Source organism: Oryzias latipes, chromosome 5, assembly GCF_053564925.1.
Source record: "Oryzias latipes strain Hd-rR chromosome 5, Olatipes_Hd-rR_3.1".
Lineage (NCBI taxonomy): Eukaryota > Metazoa > Chordata > Actinopteri > Beloniformes > Adrianichthyidae > Oryzias > Oryzias latipes.
In genome coordinates this window covers 15,627,064-15,642,691 of record NC_136241.1, presented here as the reverse complement: position 1 = coordinate 15,642,691, position 15,628 = coordinate 15,627,064, and the positions used below count along the sequence as shown (strand labels likewise).

General features: G+C 44.5%; 1 protein-coding gene across 1 annotated transcript in view; it reads left to right on the top strand.

Moving 5' to 3' along the window:
• tafa3a (TAFA chemokine like family member 3a) overlaps positions 1 to 15,628 on the top strand; it is a 124,945-nt gene that overhangs the window by 67,976 nt on the left and 41,341 nt on the right. The gene's annotated exons all lie outside the window — the stretch shown is intronic.

The window sequence follows — 15,628 nt, the reverse complement described above, 5'->3', positions numbered from 1 at the left end:
TTTTCCTCCACCCAATCACACGCATACCTGCATTCTTGCAGGTATTTTTTTCCCATATATACAGTGCTGCTTTCTGTATGTTCACACTTCTGTGACTATCTCATGGGCTGCGTTTCAGGCAACTCGTTTGACATTTCTTTGAGCCATGTCAGCTTTTTATATATTGTGATAAAAAATGCATTTAACAAAAAAAAAGCTTTATTTCAAAATGAGCAGTTGTGAGAGTCACTAACAACACAAAGAGCAGAGGATCAAAGGACGCAAAGAGGCCTATTTCACTGCTGTTGCTATGCAACACAAAGTGATTTCTTCACACATGAAATACAAATTCTCACGTCGCTTTGTAAGGAGAATAAAGTTTTAGGAAAAAATAGCAAACTGGCGTCCTTATCAGATGAGTAGCTGTGGATAATTCAAGCTTTGTGTGAAAACTATATTTAGTGAGCGACCGTTTCCGAAGCAGTCACCCAGTGAAGTGTTTTAGAAGGTGTTGATGCATCATTTAGCTCTTGTGGGGTTCACAGTGCAGTCAGCCTTCAGCACTGCTCCACTAATAAATGGTGGTGTCTGGAAAGATTTAAAGGAAATGTACTATAGCACGTCTGGGTGGGTTTTGCTGTCAAGTGCTTTTTCCAGTTCCTGCATGGCACAAGACCCAAGCCTGACTTGTGGCATCATCATCATCGTCATCATCATCAGACAGGTGAAGTTGCACAGTTGCTGTTTCTTGGTGGCCTTTTGAAAACCTTCAGTGTTTGGACTGAGGGTGTTACAGGTTAGTAGAATTGGTTGGGCTAAGTTTTTGTCTTTTTCCTTGGAACAAAATAGAGTCCGAAACACTTAAAGATGAGAGTTTACGCCTGTCTTTGTTGGAGAAATACATATCATAAAACCATGAAAAGTTATGCTTCACCAACTTTTTATATACTTAGGCTTATATATACTTATATATTTATACTGTTTTTTATATACTTTTATTGTAGAATTCTCTAAGATATTTGTGCTGTAAAGCAACGTTCAAACCGCTCTCGGCAACACATGTTCAAGTGACCACTTCCAATGAAAAGTCCATGTAAATGGGTGTATAAACTCATTTTGGGCTTCTCACGTTCACACATTTTTAATTCACTTTTCAGGTTCTATGTACAAAATGTGCAGACATTGAATGTAAAACCAGTTGAACTTTGACAGTTAGGGACTCAGATTTGGTAGTGACATATGGGTGATGTCCGTTTCAATTAAGTAATCAAGTAAATATTTGGCATCAAGTCTGTCTTAAATCAGAATGGAGCTGTAAAAGAAGACGTCTGAGGCAAGATTTACGAGATTTGCACCACCTTAACCTTTTTTCACCAAACCTCTTCCAACTGTAGGTACATGCAAGGTAGATAATGCTAAAAAGTTCGTTCAAGAATGCACAATTAGTACATTTTTGAATGTGCGTCACATGCCTGGTGTGAACGTTAGTGCTAACATGAGTTTAATCCCCATGACATTAAAGAATTACATGTTGTAGTAGAAAAAAGCCTCGAAACAAATAAAAAAAACCTCTCTGTTTTTGGTTGGAAAGATAGTGATTTTAACTTGGTTATCTGGTACAACATTAAGAGGTTGTTGTCAGTTAAATTCATATTAAAGAAACCATGTTTGAAATGTTCAATTAATTAATTTTTAGATGAAAAAAAAATCACTCCTTATGCAGATGAGACTGTTTTAGTATTTTCTGTGATTTTTCTTTTTGCCACTGAAAATATAAGAACAATAAATATTTTAAAATTTGAATAGCTGTGCTCACATTTTTTTAAATGAGTAGGCCTTGAAAATGTTACTTTTGTTAATGAACTGTCATAAAGCAGCATCAACGACTAGGCACAGTCACAAAGCATCAGGGAATTCAAAGTCCAAGCAGCCCAAATTTAATCGAAAGCCGCAGCTCTTCAAGAGAGAGCTGAATAATTAAACAGCCGTGAGAGCACACTCATGGCTGCACTTACTGTAGCTAGTCCGCTCATTAAATATACACTCGGCCCTTACATCCTTGGTTTGTGCAGTAACTGTGACTCAAGTTTTCCAGACCACGGAGTTCATTTATAAAAGGAGCTCTTAAGTTTTACCAAGCTACGTGGACAACATTAAATTAGCCACAGTCACGCTGATCGCCACATGTACGTAAAAATATGTCCCCTTTACCTGTTCAGAGCAGTTTCTGATGAGCCACCTGGTCTCGGCGGCACATCAGCCAGCTGGAACCATTTTCCTGTTAACCAGCTCCAGAACGCCACCTGAACACCAGCGGGCCCTCGACTGGAAGTTTGTTTAATGTCGGAATAAAACCTGGCATTCCACGGCCCCAATGAAAAATGTGCAATCACCTAGCAAATGCTTAACATTTAATTTTCAACAAGCACAACAGAGCGCTCAGAAATTTAAATTATTTCTGAAGTTCAGCTGTCACAGCAAATACATGAGTTCTCTCCTGCTCTTGCTGTAACTGCAAACGTAAACAAACATAAGACAGAAAATAAGTAAAAAACGTTTTTTTAATAAGTTTTTTAATCAGGTAAACATGTTGTTTCCCAGCAATTGAAGTTAAAAATAAAGTTAGAGCAGGCACATACAAATAAGGTGAGAGCTTCTAATTAGCTCATCTTTCTTGTCTCTACTAGATACATAGGCTGACCTCTCACGTAAGAACAGACTTGAAGCATTGCCTTGTTTACAGAAGAAAACTATTAAAAATCAGCTGTGGTAAATACCTGTATAGCGTTTTTCTACCTTCCTCAAAGACCCAAAGCGCTTTACAGTCAAAGTCCCATTCACACACACATTCACATTCACACACTGATGGCGGTTCTGCTGCTGAACACTGTCGCCAACCTTCCACCAGAGGCAAGGTGGGGTTCAGTGTCTTGCTTTGACAAGGGCGGGCAAGGCAGGATTTGAACCGGCAATATGTGTTCGACCACCCTACCACTACACCAAGGCCGCCCTGTAGAGTGTCTAACAGTTTCAATTAGCTGTTCAACTTTTTTTTTTCTAAAATCTTCTCAGTTGGCATCTCATTGGCTAAAAAATGATAAATGAACCCACGTAGCACAAGTGAGAGTAAATCTTTCAATATAACCACGCATTTATTATGACAGCTGTACGTTTTTTACACAAGGACAATCACATGGATTGATTTCCAAGGACAATTTCCACACCTTCAGTTGGACTGTTTGGTTTTGTGCAAACCATCCTGTAAGATCACATTGAGCAAGTTTATGTGCACACCAAATGTCCAATCATTAATCGATTCAGGAGTTTTTTTAATCCATAATGTACACAGGATAATCTAATATTCTCTTCGTGATAATGGCAGCCATGTATCAATGAGAAATCTGACTTAAACATTTAGAGGAGATGATGTATGTCTGCATGATTCATCATTTATCCAATTTGTTCTGTGGTTTTCATCTATACATGTGTAAACAAGCATTTACCAAAAACAGACTGGTGTAAGTATTGAAATTTTGCATGTATGCTCTCCATAATGCATTCAATAAAAGACTAACACATTGCCCAGGATTTTCTGATGCTCATATTCCCATAGTCTTTGTAAATTCAAAACAAATGATTAGTGCAAATATTTAATTTCTCTCATTCATCCATCTTCTTAACCTGCTGTATCCCTTTTGGGGTTACGGGGCTATCAGAGTCTAATTCAGACACTGTTGGGCAAAGGCGGAGTACAGCCAGAATAGGTCACCAATCTGTCGCATGTCCACAATCTCACACTCACAATCACACCTAAGGACAATTTAGAATCCACAGAATCCACAATTAACCTATGAAGTATGTTTTTGGACTGTGGGAGGAAGCTGGAGTCTAATTTCTCCCAGTATTCCAATTTTTGTGAAACATGCTCATTGTTACAACAGCTGCTTTCTTGGCAGAAGTATACTAGCTTGGACCAGGAAGAAAAATAGACCATTAGGACAACCAGCTGGTCCTGTTTGCATCAGAGTATTTCTTTGTTCTTCTTTAAACTGGCACCAAGGGGACAGCAAAAAGCATGTCCCTTATGTCCCCTTATAAGGTCTGTTTTTTGGTGTATTTTTTGGGTGAATAGTTTACACTTTTGATGGGCTGGCCTCATGGTTCAGTCCTAGAGTTTAGGGCTGGGTATCTCTGCCAAAACAAAAAATTGATTTGATGTTCACAATTCAATTTGATATCAATTTATTTTTTCCAATTTGTATATAAAACTGATTTTATTTGGTAATGGAAACAGTTTACACAACTAATGATACAAACTAAGGTGGTATTTTCTTTGAATCATAATTTGTTACATTAAAACAAACTGAAAGAAGTGTTTACCTTATGAAAAAGAAAGAAAAGCAATCATTTCATGGGTTAAATCAACCAGTCCTTGAAGTAAAGATTGATATAATATTGATCTTTTTTCTTTCTTTCTTCAAACTAACTACTGCAAAAACACAGCCACGGAGATTGTGTGAAAATAACCTTATTTAGTAAATACTTTCAAACACAAGCACCGGTAGTTTCTTCAAATACAAGTATATAGTATCATGTAATCTTGTAATTCAACCATAGATGACGTCTTAAATTATAATGGCTTTGAACATGCTTATGTTAAAGGTGCTACAGGAGAAATGTTCTTCATCTCTAACGGTTTTTGGTAAATTGTTTCTCTGTAACTTTCCCCATCTTGGGCTTCTTCCTCACACATTCACTTCTCAGTTCTTTGTAGTACATGTGCAGTTTGAATAAACGAGCCTCAGCTTCTGTGACTGCCTGAAGCACAAGACTTTAATGAAAGTCTGCAGTGGATATGAAAGACTGGTAGAAGAAGAAGAAATAGTGTTTGCTCTAATGAATCCGGCCAAGCAACAGTGAATTTGTACCATTAAATCATCGCATTATACATTTCACAATAACTGAAATCTACAGGCAAATATTAATGAGCGGTGAATGTTATCAGGTGCGTGACAGTTAATAGTAACTGAAATATAATTTCTATCAAGTAGGTCGCTTACTTTGTTTTCAGGAAGTTACATTTTTTCCACACTTTATATACAATGTATATACTTTTTACCACACCGGATTATAAGGCGAATCGTTAATAAACTATCTATTTTCACAATTATGTCATATATATGGCGCACTGGACTATAAAATCACATTAAGCTGCACCGTCAGTCAGACTTTATTAACTGCATTCACAGTAACTCTATAACTTGGTTGTAACTACACGTTAGCCATGTCAGCATACCTGTAACTCCCACCGATGTTAGTAACACATAAAGGGAACACAACCTGACACCACTACTATTCACGATAACACCCAACCAAACATTTTGACAGAGCACCGTGTACCTCTCAAAATCGTTGACATCAACATCATTACATATAACCAGAATCATTCCATAATAAGGCTCTCCAGATTATAAGGTACACTGTAGTTTTGTTTTTTTTAAAGGGCTTTTTTGTTTGCCTTATAGTGCGGATAATACAGTACTAGGTTGTTAGAAATTACAAAGCAGTGGAAACATCTTTATATAATAACAATAACTGTACATTTAAGTATCTAGGGTAAACTGTTCAGAGTAATGGACAGTGTGGAAATGAAGCGAGTGGAGGCAGGTTGGAATGAGTGGAGAAAAATGTCAGGTGTGATAGAAAAATTTCAGCTCAAATGAAAGGAAAGGTTTACAGAACAGCGGTGAGACCAGCAATGTTGTTACAGGAAGCAGTGCTGGAAGTTGAAGAGATGAAGATGCTGATTGATGTTATATTGAATGTTCCTGCTCAAACTCAAAGTATTTTGTTCATCTACTCAAATTAAAAATGTGCAAGTCTGTGTGCAACACTTAGTAAAGATACTGCTTTTTATGTCTTTGTTTTGTTCTTTAACTCTTGTGCCATCCTAGGCACTTTAACATTGGGAGTTGGGTCATCTAGACCCACTAGACAGTGCGCTGAACCTTTTTTCTTCAATGAGTTGTGATCTTCACTGGTGTCCATGGATTACATGAAATCTTTCCACCTTTATCCACCTTTGTCATGGTAGGAATAACACATCAATGTAAGGGTGGGGTCATCTAAAATAGCACAAGGGTTAAAGAGGTTAAGTAAATATAAAAGCCTCTGCACTCAAATATTACACTTTAAATATTTTTATGATATGTTCAAATAAATCATATAAAATTGTAAGATATCATTAATTCTCCGAGTACAACATAAGACATTTAAAACACAAAGTCTTTACCTGGCCTGTGTTACGTTAGTGCAAATAAATAAACTACCGTAATATCCGGATTATAAGCCGCTACTTTTGTCACACGCTTTCAACCCTCAATGATGTGGTTTTTATGCATTTGTTTCTCCTTTTTAATGCACTTTTTCCAACAGCCGCTAGGGGCGCTCGAGCAGAAAGGGTAAGAGTGAGACATGGGGAATACGGTGTATGTGTCAAGGAAGACGGAAGTTTAATGTAAATTCCCGCTTTGTGATTAAATGGCACGAACAGACACTCAGCATGGAAAATGCAAGAGGGAATGCATATGACGCAGCTTTCAAGTTAAAGGCAATCGTTAAAAGCATTGTGAAAAAATCCACCATCACCAACGGGTATGGAAAAGCCGGTCTGCTGCGTGACGGAGAGGACAGCGCAAGTTCAGGAGTGAATTTACCTCAGAGTGACACTGACAGCGAGAACGAAGGAGACACTGAGAGAGAGTGTGGCAAAAAAATATCTGACGTTATTCCAATCCAACACTGAGGAGGAAGACTTCCATGGTTTCAGTGCACAGGAGGCGAGCGCCATAAGTTACTGCTGCTCTCAGTGACTTTTACTGGTATGTTTTCTTTTAACAGCCCTGTTAGTGCTGTTACTACCACATTGCTGCCGTGTTACTGCTGCGTCATAGGCACTGTTTGGAATAGAGCTGTGACAGTGTGGGATTCTTGATCACCGCGGTGATGACCCTGCCCCTCCCCCAAACACAAAATCCCTCGGCGGCCGCGTCGCAAATAAATACCGGTACAAGTAATAATTACAACGCACTATTCTTTATTAACAAATAACAGTAACAACTAACTACTAACTAATGAACTAACTAAATAGGTGTTGTAGGATGAGTATGTGTGTCATCGGGCTGCGTGTGTAGAACACGCACAAGTGTGTTGGGGAAACTTTCAAAAAAAAAAAGGCAAAGAGTCATCACCGCCGTGATGCATTTATCGTCACCCCCCTAGTTTGGAAAGAAAAGCTCAGGTATTGTCACGGTTCCGCCGTCAGCTGCCTCCCTCCTCCCTGCTCCTCATTGGAACCAGCTGCACCTCATCACCTCATCACCAGCAGACCTTCTTAAGGAGATCCATCCCAGCATACTACGCCAGTCCGTTACACTCTCTCCGGTGCCTACGCCTGGTCTCTAGTTAAGTCCAGTTTTGCCAAGTTAAGCCACGTACTTACCTTGCCTTATTCTACGCCTTCAGGTCCGCTCCTCCACGGGTGCCGCTGGTTCTTCCTCGTCACCGGCTGTCTACGCCGTCCTCGGCGCCTCCACTCGCTCCAAGCTGTGCTCGCCGTCCTCGGCGCTCCACCTCGTCACAGGCTGTCTACGCCGTCCTCGGCGCCTCCACTCGCTCCAAGCTGTGCTCGCCGTCCTCGGCGCTCCACCTCGTCACAGGCTGTCTACGTTGTCCCTGACATTCCTCCTCGTCCACGACTCGCATCACCCTCAGATTAAATCTTCTGACTCTGCCTCGTCTCCTGAGTTTCTTCCGGGTTCCAGCAACTGGGTCTCCATAGTGTTTGACCATGACAGAACGGACTGGCCATAGCCCAGACCCAGCTGACCCGGAAGGACTCCGCTTCGCAGTCACGCAGCAGGGGATTGCTCTGGGACGCCAAGTGGAATCACTGAACCAGATGGCCACCGTCCAGCAGGATCTTTTCCGTCGGCTGGATGGAATATCTCATGCCCTAATGGACCTTACCGGTCAGCAATCTTCCATCGCCGCAGCCAGCACCTCCTTCTCCGCCACCGGAAGTCCGGGCCCCGCTATCGCTAACGCAGCTAACGAAAACATCCGGCTTCAACCCGAGGTCTTCCATGGTGACGTCAAAGCATGCGGGGGTTTCCTCCTACAATGTCGGCTAATTTTCCAGCAGGCTCCGCGACATTACCACGCCGATCAAAGCAAAATAACCCTCATCGTGAACTCTCTTAGGGGTAAGGCGCTCCAATGGGCGCAGGCTTTTCTTACTGCCAATCCCATACACCAGGTCCCATTCGAGCGTTTCATAAATGAGTTTTTGTCTGGTGTTCGACCAGCCCCGCAAGGAGGAAGAAGCTACTCGCTGATTACTAGCTCTCAGGCAACGCAGCAGATCAGTGAGTGACCATTTAATTGACTTTCGTATCCTGGCGGTGGAGGCAGGTTGGCCGGACATCGCTCTTAAGGGGGTGTTTTACCAATCTCTCAATGACTCCATCAAGGATCATTTATGTTCTCAGCCCGAAGCCAAGACTTTTGAGGAGCTCGTCACCGCGGCCTTGCGGTCTGACGTTCGCCTCCGAGAACGCCAGGCTGAGCGTCCCCACTATCAAAAGAAAACGGTGGTCAAACTCCTGCCTCTGACATCAAGCACTGAATCTCTCCATCCCGTTTCTCATGAACAGGTCAGAGGACCCCCGGAGGAACCTATGCAAATAGGACACTCCAAACTTACACCTGAAGAGCGGCAGAGACGTAGAGACGAAGGTACCTGTTTTTACTGTGGACAGTCGGGTCATCTCGTTCACCAGTGTACCTTACGTTTAAACGCCAAGACCCCCCGCTAGACGACAGGCCGCGGGCGGGTCACCCTCCTCTCACCACTGAGAACACCTTTTTGTACATCCCTGTCAAGCTATGTAACCTTTCAAGAACCCATGTTTGCAAGGCTCTCATTGATTCTGGTTCCGAACAGAGTTTTATTGATAACCATCTGGTCTCTGAGCTCAATCTTCCTACAGAACCGTTGGAACATCCCGTCAAGGCGGCTGGACTAGGAGGCCAACTCCTTACTCACATCACCCACCGCACCAAGCCCGTTCAACTAATCTCTTCTGGTAACCATCATGAATTCATGCAGTTTTATGTCACTCAATCCCCCCAATCTCCGGTCATCCTAGGTTTTCCCTGGCTGTGCGCTCATAACCCGCAGTTTGACTGGGTTAACCGGCACATCACCAACTGGAGTACTGCCTGTATGGCTAATTGCCTTCGCTCCGCCATTCCTTCAGTTCCCACAAGTCACTGTCCTACTCCGGAGGTCATCGACCTTTCCAAGGTACCGTCCTGCTATCACGACCTTAAGACGGTTTTTAGTAAGGCCAGGGCTGGCGCTTTACCACCTCACAGACCGTACGACTGCTCCATAGAACTTCTAAAAGGGGCTACTCTTCCCAGGGGTCGTCTGTTTAATTTATCAGGCCCTGAGAAGCAGGCAATGGAAAGATACATCCATGAAGCTCTCGCTTCCGGACACATACGTCCCTCCTCCTCTCCTGTCGGGGCTGGGTTCTTTTTTGTCCAAAAGAAAGACAAAACCTTACGCCCCTGCATCGATTTTCGAGAGCTTAATCGGATCACTGTTAAAAATAAGTATCCTCTCCCGCTAATCAGTTCCGCCCTTGACTCCGTCCAAGAAGCTCGGGTCTTTACTAAACTGGACCTTCGTAATGCCTATCATCTCGTCCGTATGAGGGAGGGGGATGAATGGAAGACAGCGTTTAACACCCCCCTCGGACACTTTGAGTATTTAGTAATGCCTTTCGGGCTCACTAACGCACCCGCCATTTTTCAACATCTCGTAAATGATGTGCTTCGTGATTTCCTCAACCGTTTTGTTTTTGTATACTTAGACGACATTCTCATTTACTCCCGTGACCAGGCCCAACACACCCACCATGTCCGGCAGGTACTCGAGCGTTTACTCGAGAACCAGCTTTTTGTTAAAGCTGAAAAATGTGAATTCCATGTTCCCACCATCTCCTTCCTCGGGTTTATAATAGAGGCAGGAAACATCCGCCCTGATCCCGCTAAAGTCTCTGCCGTTGCTAATTGGGAACCGCCTGAGTCCAGAAAACAGCTCCAACGTTTCCTCGGTTTCGCCAATTTTTACCGCCGGTTTATCCGGAACTACAGCAGCATTGCTGCCCCTCTCACTAAGCTCACTTCGGTCAATTTCCCCTTTATTTGGACTCAGGAGGCTCAGGCTGCTTTCGACAAGCTCAAGGCCTTATTCACCTCGGCTCCCATCCTCATTCAGCCCGACCCTCTTCGCCAGTTCATAGTCGAGGTCGATGCCTCCGACTCTGGGGTCGGGGCGGTTCTCTCCCAGCGTGAGAGCGAGACCGGCAAATTAAAACCTTGTGCCTTCTTCTCTCGCAAACTCTCCGCTGCGGAGCGTAATTACGACGTGGGTAACCGAGAACTTCTGGCTATAAAACTCGCGTTAGAGGAGTGGCGCCACTGGCTCGAGGGTGCGGCTCAACAATTTATCGTTTGGACGGATCATAAAAACTTAGCTTACCTCCGATCCGCCAAACGTTTAAATTCACGTCAGGCCCGTTGGTGCCTTTTTTTTGACCGTTTTTCCTTCGTTATTACTTATAGGCCTGGCAGCAGGAATATAAAGCCTGATGCTCTTTCACGTCTCTCCAGCATCAGTGACAGTCAGGAACCCTCTCCCATTATTTCCCCCACATGTATTATTGGTCAACTCACGTGGGACATTGAGACCCGGGTCCTACAGGCCCAAAACGAAGAACCCGATCACCCTCCAGCTCCTGCCAACACCCTTTATGTTCCCTCCTCGCTTCGTTCTGCGGTTTTGGTCTGGGGGCACACCTCTCGCATTTCCTGTCATGGGGGCATTCAAAGGACTCTAAAACTCCTCCGAAGGAGGTTCTTCTGGCCCACCATGGAGCGCGATGTCAGGGAGTTCGTCGCCGCCTGCGAAGTCTGTGCACGCTCCAAGTCCACGCACTCTCCTCCTGCCGGTCTGCTCCACCCTCTGCCTGTTCCTCAACGTCCTTGGTCCCATCTCGCCATGGACTTTGTCACTGGTCTGCCCCCCTCACAAGGTAACACAGTAATACTCACCGTCATCGACCGTTTTTCAAAATCTGCTCAGTTTATTCCCCTTCCCAAGCTACCCACAGCCACAGAGATGGCCGATATCGTGGTCCAGAACGTATTCCGCCACCACGGCATTCCCAGTGACATTGTTTCAGACCGTGGCCCTCAATTTGTGTCTCAGGTCTGGAGAGCCTTTTGTTCTGCTCTAGGGGCCACGGTCAGTTTAACTTCTGGACATCACCCCCAGTCTAACGGACAGGCGGAGCGCGCCAACCAGGAACTCGAGGCTGCGCTGCGCTGCCTGGCCGCTCAAAATCCGGCCAACTGGTCCTCGTTCCTGGTCTGGATAGAGTACGCCCACAACAATCATCCCTCATCAGCCACTGGTATGTCCCCTTTTGAGGTTTCCTTGGGCTACTCTCCCCCCCTTTTTCCCTCTCAGGAGTTGGACCTGGCCGTGCCCTCCATTCAGCACCACCTCCAGAAGGTTCAGCGCGTCTGGCAGCAGGCCAGGGCTGCTCTCCTGCGCACTCGGGAGAGCAACTGCCGGATTGCTAACCGCCGCAGAGTGAAGGGTCCGACCTACCAGCCGGGACAGAAAGTATGGCTTTCCTCCCGTGATATCCCTCTTCAAGCCACCTCCCGCAAACTGGCCCCCCGGTTCATCGGTCCCTACACGGTCGAGAAGATTATTAACCCCACCTGCGTGCGCCTTAAGCTTCCGGCAGCCCTCAAGGTACACCCCGCTTTCCATGTCTCTCACCTCAAGCCCTTTCAGGAAAGCCCGTTGTGCCCACCGTCCGCTTCCCCACCACCCGCCCGGGTCATCGACGGTGCTCCTGCTTTTACGGCCCGTAAGGTGCTGGATGTTCGCCGCCGGGGCCGTGGGTATCAGTTCTTGGTGGACTGGGAGGGTTACGGTCCGGAGGAGCGCTCATGGATCTCCCGCTCCCTTATTCTGGACCGTGCCCTCATCGATGACTTTTATCGGGCTCATCCGGATCGTCGCCCTGGACCGCCTGGAGGCGGTCGTTGAGGGGGGGGCACTGTCACGGTTCCGCCGTCAGCTGCCTCCCTCCTCCCTGCTCCTCATTGGAACCAGCTGCACCTCATCACCTCATCACCAGCAGACCTTCTTAAGGAGATCCATCCCAGCATACTACGCCAGTCCGTTACACTCTCTCCGGTGCCTACGCCTGGTCTCTAGTTAAGTCCAGTTTTGCCAAGTTAAGCCACGTACTTACCTTGCCTTATTCTACGCCTTCAGGTCCGCTCCTCCACGGGTGCCGCTGGTTCTTCCTCGTCACCGGCTGTCTACGCCGTCCTCGGCGCCTCCACTCGCTCCAAGCTGTGCTCGCCGTCCTCGGCGCTCCACCTCGTCACAGGCTGTCTACGCCGTCCTCGGCGCCTCCACTCGCTCCAAGCTGTGCTCGCCGTCCTCGGCGCTCCACCTCGTCACAGGCTGTCTACGTTGTCCCTGACATTCCTCCTCGTCCACGACTCGCATCACCCTCAGATTAAATCTTCTGACTCTGCCTCGTCTCCTGAGTTTCTTCCGGGTTCCAGCAACTGGGTCTCCATAGTGTTTGACCATGACAGGTATATTATTAAAACTTTAAAAACTCTTTCTGTGTACCGTCTTTCTTTGTAAATATATCATTTGTTGAACCTTTCCTGCAATTACTTTTTTCTTTTTGACGGTGGTCGGAAAATGCAAGGGAGATCCTCTCCGCCGAGGGCGGATCTTCCTTTCGGGGTTCACTTCCCCGTTCGCACCCTCAAAGCCTCCAGAGCGGGTTAATAAAGAATCATTCACCGTTCTTCTGGGGGAAACCTTTTATCACTGTTCTCCTTCACTCCATAACACCAAACATGAACGCGCACCCCCAACACACTTCTGCTGCGCGCTCTCGCTCCCTCTTAAGCTCTGCGCGCTTCCTCCTCTGTCTTACACAAGCGCGCGCGGTTTCAGCACATACACATCCTCATTCTACAACACATGTTTCAATGTGGGCACATGCAGCTTATGGCCTTGTGCGGCTTATGTATGTACAACATTTTTTATCCTTTAAAAATGTAATGGGTGCGGCTTATAACCTGGTGCGCTCTATAGTCCAGAAATTACGGTAACTGCACTATGTTCCATCCCATTTTTATGTAAAAATACCTAGAATGTTACTCTAAGGATCAGCCACTTAAGGTCAAACCAGAACTTTTTTCAATTCCAAATCTGGATTATTTACTTTCAGAATCTAACTTGGAGCACTTTACCCAAAGCTCAACCTTCAAACAGCACTTTCAGGATTCTGCAGAGATGTTCCAGTCACTGTGATTCTTGTGATTTCTGTTTTCTTTCATGAGTACGCTCCCCAACAGTGTGATAGCATCAGCAGTCTGCGCTTTAAGATCTCCTCATCTCTGTGTCGGTACAAAATCATTCACTGAGAGCTGTCTCGTGTGTGTGAGCCTCTGCCAGATAAGCAAGAGTTGATCTCTTTGCATGAAACCAAACATTTGGCTAATTTCAGCTTCTGCACTGGAACTGAGTTCAAAGGAAAGCTGTGATTTGCAGCTTTTTCCTCAGGAGAGAGGATGTGGGCTCTGTAGGCATTAAGATGTGCTGCTGATTGTTTGTTCCACTCTCACGGGGCCCTTTAGATTGAGATGGAGAGTATAACTGGACAACAGTCGTCTGAAAATATATGAAGATTTCTAAGCACATGAGGCATTTTCCTCTTAACAAAAGCCAACGGAAGAGAGTAAAAAAAACAAAAAAGAAACGGCTTTCTGTCTGCTCCTTCATCTAAATTGGTGATATGAATCAAAGCTTGTGTTTGTGGTTTTTAATGTGATCACTGAGTGTGTCAGCAGAAATAGAGCCAGGTATCTGCACGTCATTTCATCCTATTTTATACTTGTTACAGGCAATATGAGGAGCCAGAAGACAGGCAAGAGCAGGCAGGCAGGTGCAGAACAAAGAGTTTTTAATCACACTTACTGAGGTAAACAGAAGATGCCGCACAAGCTGCATAACCCAAATACCAATCAAACACAATCCAAAAAGGAATCTGAGGGATTTAGAGTGCTGGAGATGAGAATTTAAGACAGGTGGAAGAAACTGAGTCACAAAGGAAGATGGAAAGAGAACAGTATACATTATGCACATTGAGAAGCTGACAGTCAAGGGCTGTGAATTAGGTGCGGTTATTTCCCCCCATTTCCATATAAGATATTTCTTTTCTTTACATGCTGATCTTTGCGAGAATGACTAGTATAGTTGTCATGATTCACATAAATGCATTCGTTTCTGATTTTTGGATCAGAATTCAAAGATGCTCTATTTCCTATATTGAGTCTGTTCTAGACTTGCAAAATCTATGCTCACGTTTTGGTAGGCTGCAAGAGACCATTGCTGAACAAACCCAAGTATTTGCAAAAACCTGTGTGGTGAAAATCCAGCTGTTGTGTAGTTTGAAATACAGACTTGCTTTGTCTTTGCACAAATTGGGTCTCCCTCCACAAAACCACTGTTCACAACCACCTCCATTTAGATTGGGGAGCTCAAAGGGTTCTAAAACCTGATGGAAGGGCTGGACCACAAGCAGAAGCATACCCATAAAGGGTTTTGGTAATACACTTTATTAGAGAAAAAAATAACATGCAATCTTGATGAAATTTTTATTAAAAATTATTATAGAACCTTTTGGAGTTTTTTAAATTAGAAACTGTGACTTTTTCTCATTTTGCTGGTAATTGCACCAATGGGTTGATGTCTCTCTGTGAGGATTAAGTACTTAAGTTTGGTTTTTGGTCATGGTCTTTTTGCTGTTTTCCCTTTTGCCAGTCACTCCAGGTTTAGGTTGCAAATTAAACATGGCTATCTTGATTTACCATAATTATCATCAGTGTATTTAAGTCATTGGTTTTCAGTTTGTCATTGTCAGGTCATCTTCTTTGTCACCCTCCTTTGTTTCTCCATGATTTTGGTCAAGTTTAAGTTTATATATTGAAAGTTTGAGTTTCTACCACCATGTCTGGTCACCTGCGTCTTGGATCCTACACCTCCCAGGGAGCAACGCAAATGTAGGGAAATGCTGCATTCATGTGGTGTTGGAATGATCGGAAAAATGCCTGACCGACTTGGAAAACACACATGAAGATCAGAAAAACTACAAAATCTACCAATACTACGTGAATGTAAAATAACTTTCTGCGCCTAAATACATTTCAGTGTGTGCCCCCATCTATGGGGATGCACCAGAATTACAGGGAAAACAAAACATTAATATGGATTATCAGTATTAATTATCCCAGTCTGGTGGGCCAGATTAAATAGAGGCATATTTAGATGAACCTTCTTCACGCTAAAACCTTTGCATTTGGAAGACTCCATTTTGGTGATACTGCTCATCTGCAGTCAAGAAGGGAAAGCATTTGCAGCTAATCTGGGGTTGATGGGTGTGATCCAAATCCCTGCATTGCCTCTGAT